At 46.0% G+C, this 6,388-nt stretch overlaps 1 long non-coding RNA gene across 2 annotated transcripts in view; it reads left to right on the top strand.

Moving 5' to 3' along the window:
* Positions 1-141: 141 nt before the first annotated feature.
* LOC108544405 (uncharacterized) overlaps positions 142-6,388 on the top strand; it is a 29,669-nt gene continuing 23,422 nt past the window's right edge. For both annotated transcript variants that reach the window (XR_001889830.1, XR_001889831.1), the window contains exon 1: positions 142-339. This is a non-coding gene — a long non-coding RNA (uncharacterized LOC108544405). The remainder of the gene's footprint in view (positions 340-6,388) is intronic.

A 6,388-nucleotide genomic window follows, 5' to 3' on the forward strand; every position in this document is an offset into this window, starting at 1 on the left:
GAAGGAGTGGACAGAGTTGGGGGAGGAGCGGGATTAGGGAGAGGTGAGAGACAGGGACACAGAGTGGTGGAAGGAGAGGGATGTTGGGGGTGTGGGGGGTAGGGCCCTAGGACGGGGCCGCGGTGGGGAGGACCCGCGGGAGCGGAGTCGCGGACCGCGGCGGCGGGGACGCCTCACGCATTTTTTACCTACTTTGGTGCGATTCCCGCCGCCCTCCCCTGATTGGCCCAGCCTGGCTTGTCCTGCCCTCGCGTGAGGGGAAAAAAATCTGCACATTTTCCTCCTTCCCGAGGCGACCGTGGCCATGCAGAGTGCTCTGTGAGTCACCGTTAATTTCAGGTCTGGAAAAACAAGGAGGATTTATTTATCTTTGGGAACTGCCGGGGAAGGAGGCCGGCGGCGCGCAGGGGTGTGGCTGGGAAAGGCCGCGCTGTCCCGGGACGGTGGCGCCAGCCCCGCCGCTCAGTTCTCCGGGTTTTAATTTGGAATTGTGTTTTCTAACGGGCGGTTGCGTCGGAAACACGGTTTTCAGAGGGCCGAGATGAATCCCAGCGTTTTTACTGCGGGTTTTTTTGTGGGAAATAAAGGGAACAGAAAGAATTTTATAAATTAATTTAGGTTACCGAGAACATCATGGCCTCGACCAAAACTATTTTAATTCTCCAAATATGAGACTTTTGGACAAGATGGTCAGTATTTTTTTTCTGGCACTATATAAAATCTAGGTTGTATGTGGCTTTTGTTCTGCCCCAATCAACATAGAAACCCATTTCTCATTACCCTCGTTCTTTTTTAAAAAGACAGTAAGCAAGTTGTGCAGTTTTAAGCCTTTACCACCTGAGACATGATTTTTGGCGGGCTAGAGCAGTGGTTCTTAACTTTAGCATGCATCAGAATCACCTGGAAAAGTTGTTCAAAGCCAGATTTGTGTGCCCCATCCCCAAGGTTCCCTCACTACTTCTAAGGTGACGCTTGATAATGTGCATTTCTAACAACTCCTAGGTGATGCTGAAGATGCCAGTCCAAGGCCACACTCCTGAGCTGAGAAGGAACCCCCCTGTATCCTACTGCAGCTGAAACCCTCTGCCTTTCTGTTTGCATAGGACCCTGTGGCCTCTACACTTCTTAATATTCAGACTTCCTTTCTAGTCCAAAAGTGAATGGTGCTCATTTAAGGATACATGTCTGCCTGCCTGCTCCAGCCTCTCCTGCATTTCGTCCTCCACTCTGCCACCAGAATTATGTCCAAACATAAGACTGGTCTTGTCACATTCTTGCTTAAAATTTTCTGTGGCTTCCTCCATAACCCTCAGCGGGTCAGTGTGGCCTTTCTGCCTCTGGCCTCAGCCTACTTTTTCTGCCCTATCTCCCATATCTTCCTAAGTGCCCACTGCCCCTCCCAGACGAAACTTCTAATAACAGAACACCTCTTACTAGTTCTAACTACCTTGATCATGGGCCTGCTTATTTTTTCAGCCTGGAATGTTCCTATCACCCCTCACATCTGAAGACCTCTCTTACCACTTCCCAAGGATCAATAGTAGTTGCTTCTTTTTTTTTTAACTTCCTGCCCCCCACCCCTTGCAACTCCTTCACCCCCGTAGTTCCTTCTGTAATCCCAGAGTTCATCGCTTCTCAAATCTTTTTTTTGTTTTGAGACTGAGTTTCACTCTTGTTGCCCAGGCTGGAGTGTGATGGTGCGATCTATGCTCACTGCGACTTCCGCCTCTGGGGTTCAAGCGATTCTCCTGCCTCAGCCTCCTGAGTAGCTGGGATTACAGGCATTTGCCACCACACCCAGCTAATTTAGTATTTTTAGTAGAAATAGGGTTTCTCCGTGTTAGTCAGGCTGGTCTAGAACTCTCGACCTCGGGTGATCCGGCTGCCTTGGCCTCCCAAAGTGCTGAGATTACAGGCGCGAGACACTGAGCATGGCTACTTCTCAAATAAGATCCAAATCACCTGGGATCCTCGTTAAACTGCAGATTCCAGAGTTGAGAGGTGGAGTCTTAGATGACCCCAGGAAATGCAGATGCTATACTTTTGAGTTTGGAGGTTTTATGGTTTTTCCCTACAATTGCTGTAGCTCTGTAATTGTTTATGTGCATTTGCCATTACTACCAGATTACGCTGGGAGTTCCTTGAGGTCATGGGATATTTAAGATGCATATGTGTGAACTTGGCATAGCCCCTGATACATAGTAGGTGTTTAATAAATGTTCAGTAAGTGAACAAGTATCTGAAGATGTTTTACAATTTATCAAGCTTCTGTATCAGTTTATCACAACTTAAGATGAGCCCCCATTTTTTTTAGGTCCCACTGAACTTCAGCCTCTGCATTTTCTAGATAGTGACATTCCTCCTCTCCACAAAGAGGGAAAGAATTTTCATACAATGCTATAGACTAATAAATATTTATGCCCTCCAGAAGTTGAAAGATAATCCCCAATGTGAAGGTATTTGAAGTTGGGGCGTTTGGACCATGATTAGGCCATGAGGGCAGAGCCCCCTTTAATAGGATTAGTGCCCTTATAAAAGAGGTCCTAGGCTGGGTGCAGTGGCTCACGCCTGTAATCCCAGCACTTTGGGAGGCCAAGGCAGGTGGATCACGAGGTCAGGAGTTCAAAACCAGCTTGGCCCAGATGGTGAAACCCCGTCTCTACTAAAAGTACAAATATTAGCCAGGAGTGGTGGCGGGCACCTGTAATCCCAGCTACTCAGGAGGCTGAGGCAGGGAATTCTTGAACCTGGGAGGCAGAGGTTGTAGTGAGCTGAGATTGCGTCACTGCACTACATCCTGGGCGACAGAGTGAGACTCCATCTCAAAAAAAAAAAAAGAGGTCCTAGGCTGCTGCTTGCTGCTTCCACCATTGTGAGAACACAGCAAAGAGGTTTAATCTATAAACCAGGAAGTGGGCTCTCATCAGACACTGCTGGTGACTTGATCTTGGACTTCACAGCCTCCAGAACTATGAGAAGTAAATTGCTGTTGTTTGTAAGCCACCCAGTTTATGGTATTCTGCTATAGCAGTCCGAACAGACTAAGACACATAAGGTCTCTCCTTAAATATGAGATTGGTATATTTCATTTTTCATTTAGAAAACATTTTGCATACTTAATCTATGAACATATAGGCACTTTCATTTAAAACCATTAATATATTAATGTAAGTGGCAGAGAAGAAGAAATGATACATTAACGAGGAGCCTGAAGAGAGATGTGTATTAATAGAGAGGCTGGGGAAAGCTCCTTTGCTGGGAGACATAACACTGTCAATATATAGCATAGAAAAAAACTTTAATTTCTCTCCTCCCTCTCCACAAATTCACCTATTTCCTATCTCCTATCCCTATTTATGTCAGTAGTCTTTTTTTTTTTTTGGAATGGAGTCTTGCTGTGTCACCCAGGCTGGAGTGCAGTGGCAGGATATCAACTCACTGCCACCTCTGCCTCCTGAGTTCAAGCGATTCTTTTGCCTCAGCCTCCCGAGTAGCTGGGATTACAGGCACCCGCCAGCACGCCCAGCTAATTTTGTACTTTTAGTAGAGACGGGGTTTCACCATGTTGGCCAGTCTGGTCTCGAACTCCTAATCTCAGGTGATCCGCCTGCCTCGGCCTCCCATAGTGCTGGGATTACAGGCACCCGCCACCATGCCCGGCCATCAGTAGTCTTTTTTTAAAAATAACTTAATCCTCTAAGACACATGTGTAGTTTTATTGTAAAAGATTCAAACAATACAACAAAGGAAAAACCCCTTGAGCACCTTCTCTCCTTTCCCATAATCCCAGTCCTCTCCTCAGAGGTAACTACTGGATGTCAGTTTGGTGTATGGACTAACAGAAATACACCTTGGGCATATGTTTTGTGTTTTGTTTTGTTTTTATTGGTGTTCTGTGTAATGGTTTTATGTTGGGTATGTAGCGTCTTGTAACTTGCTTTTCTGCGTTTAATGATTATCCTGGCGATCTCGCCATATCACTAAATCATTTCTTATAATTGCTGCAAGGTGTGACTGTTCATTCATTTAACTTTTCCCCTACTGATGGGCATTTAGGTTATTTCCAATCCTTTGCTTTCACAAACAATGCTTCAGTGAACAGCTTTGGGACTGCCTTCTTTGCATACATGAACTGGTAGACCTCTCAGAAAATTCCTCCCATAAAATTACTAAGTCAAAAGGAATGCATAAATTTTATTTTACTAATTACATACTGCCAGATAGCCTTCTAAAAAGGATATACCAATTTATAATCCATCCTACAGTAGTTGAGAATATCTGCTTACTCTCCACTGACAGTTTATTAAAAGTTTGAGGAATTTTAGAACAGGCAAAACTATAGTGAAAAAAATCAGAATAGTTGCTAAATAGGGTGGGAGTGGAGATTGACTGCAGAGGGGCCTGACAGAATTTTCAGAGGTGATCATTTTTTTTTTTTATTTGTTAGGGATTCAAGTTACATGGGTATATAGGAGGCAGAGGTTGCAGTGAGCCGAGATCACACCACTGCACTGCAGCCTGGGCAACAGAGTGAGACTCTATCTCAACAACAACAACAAAAAGTTACGTGGGTATATACATTGGTCAAAACTTAAGATTTGTGCATTTTGCCGGGCACGGTGGCTCACACCTGGAATCCCAGCATTTTGGGAGGCCGAGATGGGCAGATCACCTAAGGTCAGGAGTTCGAGATCAGCCTGACTAACGTGGTGAAGCCCCGTCTCTACTAAAAATACAAAAATTAGCTGGGCGCGGTGGTGGGCGCCTGTAATCCCAGCTACTCAGGAGGCTGAGGCAGGAGAATCGCTTGAACCCAGGAGGCGGAGGTTGCAGTAAGCCTGGATTGCGCCACTGCACTCTAGGGTGACAGAGCAAGACTCCTTCTCAATAAAAAAAAAAAAAAGGCCGGGCACGGTGGCTCACACCTGTAATCACACCTGTAGCCCGGCGTGGTGGGGGGCGCCTGTAGTGCCAGCTACTCAGAAGGCTGAAGCAGGAGAATGGCGTGAACCCAGGAAGCGGAGCTTGCAGTGTGTGGAGATCATGCCATTACACTCCAGCCTGGGCGACAGAGCGAGACTCCGTCTCAAAAAAAAAAAAAAAAGCAGCAGCAGCAGTAGTTCAAATGAATCAAAGAAGTGGTAGTTTAGTAAGGGTTGTGTTTGGTTATAAGTAACAAAGACTTACAAAATAGTGGCTTAAGGCTTTATTATATTTGTGTGTATGTGTACATGGTTTACTTCACACATAAAAGAAGTACAGAAGCAAACAATTCAGATTTGTTATATTGACTTGGTGGTGTTAAAACCCAATTTCTTTTTTTTTTTTTAGCCAGGGTCTCACTCTCACCCAGGCTGGAGTGCAGTTGTACAAACACGGCTCATTGCAGCCTTGACCTCCTGGGCTCAAGCAGTCCTCCAATCTTGAGTAGCTGGGACCACAAGCTCACACCACCACCACGCCCAGCTAATTTGTGTGTGTGTGTGTCTGTGTATGTAAAGACAGAGTCTTGCCACATTGCCCAGCCTGGTCTGGAACTCTTGGACTCAAATGATCTTCCTGCCTCCGCCTCCCAAAGCACTGGAATTATAGGCATGAGCCACCACACCTGGCCCCAATTTCTATACTGTTGCTTTGTTGTGCATAGATTGTCTTCCTAAGGTTACCTCATAGTCCAGGATGACTGCTAGAATACCAGCTATTACTTCCACATTTTAGGCAGTAAGAAGGAGGAAAAAAAGATAAAAAAGGGCATCCTTTTTTTTTTTTTTTTTTTTTTTTTTTTTTTGGGAGAATCCCCCTTTTTTCCCCCGGCTGGAGTGCAGTGGCACGATCACAGCTCACTTCAGCCTCAACCTCCCAGGCTCAAGCAGTCTTCCCACCTCAGCCTCTCAAGTAGCTAGGACCACAGGCACACACCACTGCACCCAGCTAATTTTTAAATGTTTTGTGTATGGAAACAAGATCTCCCTATGTTGCCCAGCATAAGCATCCCCTTTTTTATAGAAAGATCCCAGAAACTGGCCGGCGGGGGGATGACTCACACCTATCATTCCAGCATTTTGGGAGGCTGAAGAGGGTGGATCACCTGAGGTCAGAAGTTCAAGACCAGCTTGTCCAACATGGTGAAACCCTGTCTCTAGTAAAAATACAAAAATGAGCCAGGCATGTGCCTGTAGTCCTAGCTACTCAGGAGGCTGAGGAAGGAGAATTGCTTGACCTGGAAGGCAACAAAACGAGACTCTGTCAGAAAGAGAGAGAGAGAGAGAGAGAGAGAGAGAGAGAGAGAGAGAGAGAGAAGGGTTCCAGAGGAAGGGAAGGAAGGAAGGAGGGAAAGAAGGGAGGAAGGGAGGGAAGAGTTCCAGAGGAAGGAAGGGAGGGAGGGAGG

Source organism: Rhinopithecus bieti, unplaced genomic scaffold, assembly GCF_001698545.2.
Source record: "Rhinopithecus bieti isolate Rb0 unplaced genomic scaffold, ASM169854v2 scaffold_25396, whole genome shotgun sequence".
NCBI classification, from domain to species: Eukaryota; Metazoa; Chordata; class Mammalia; order Primates; family Cercopithecidae; genus Rhinopithecus; species Rhinopithecus bieti.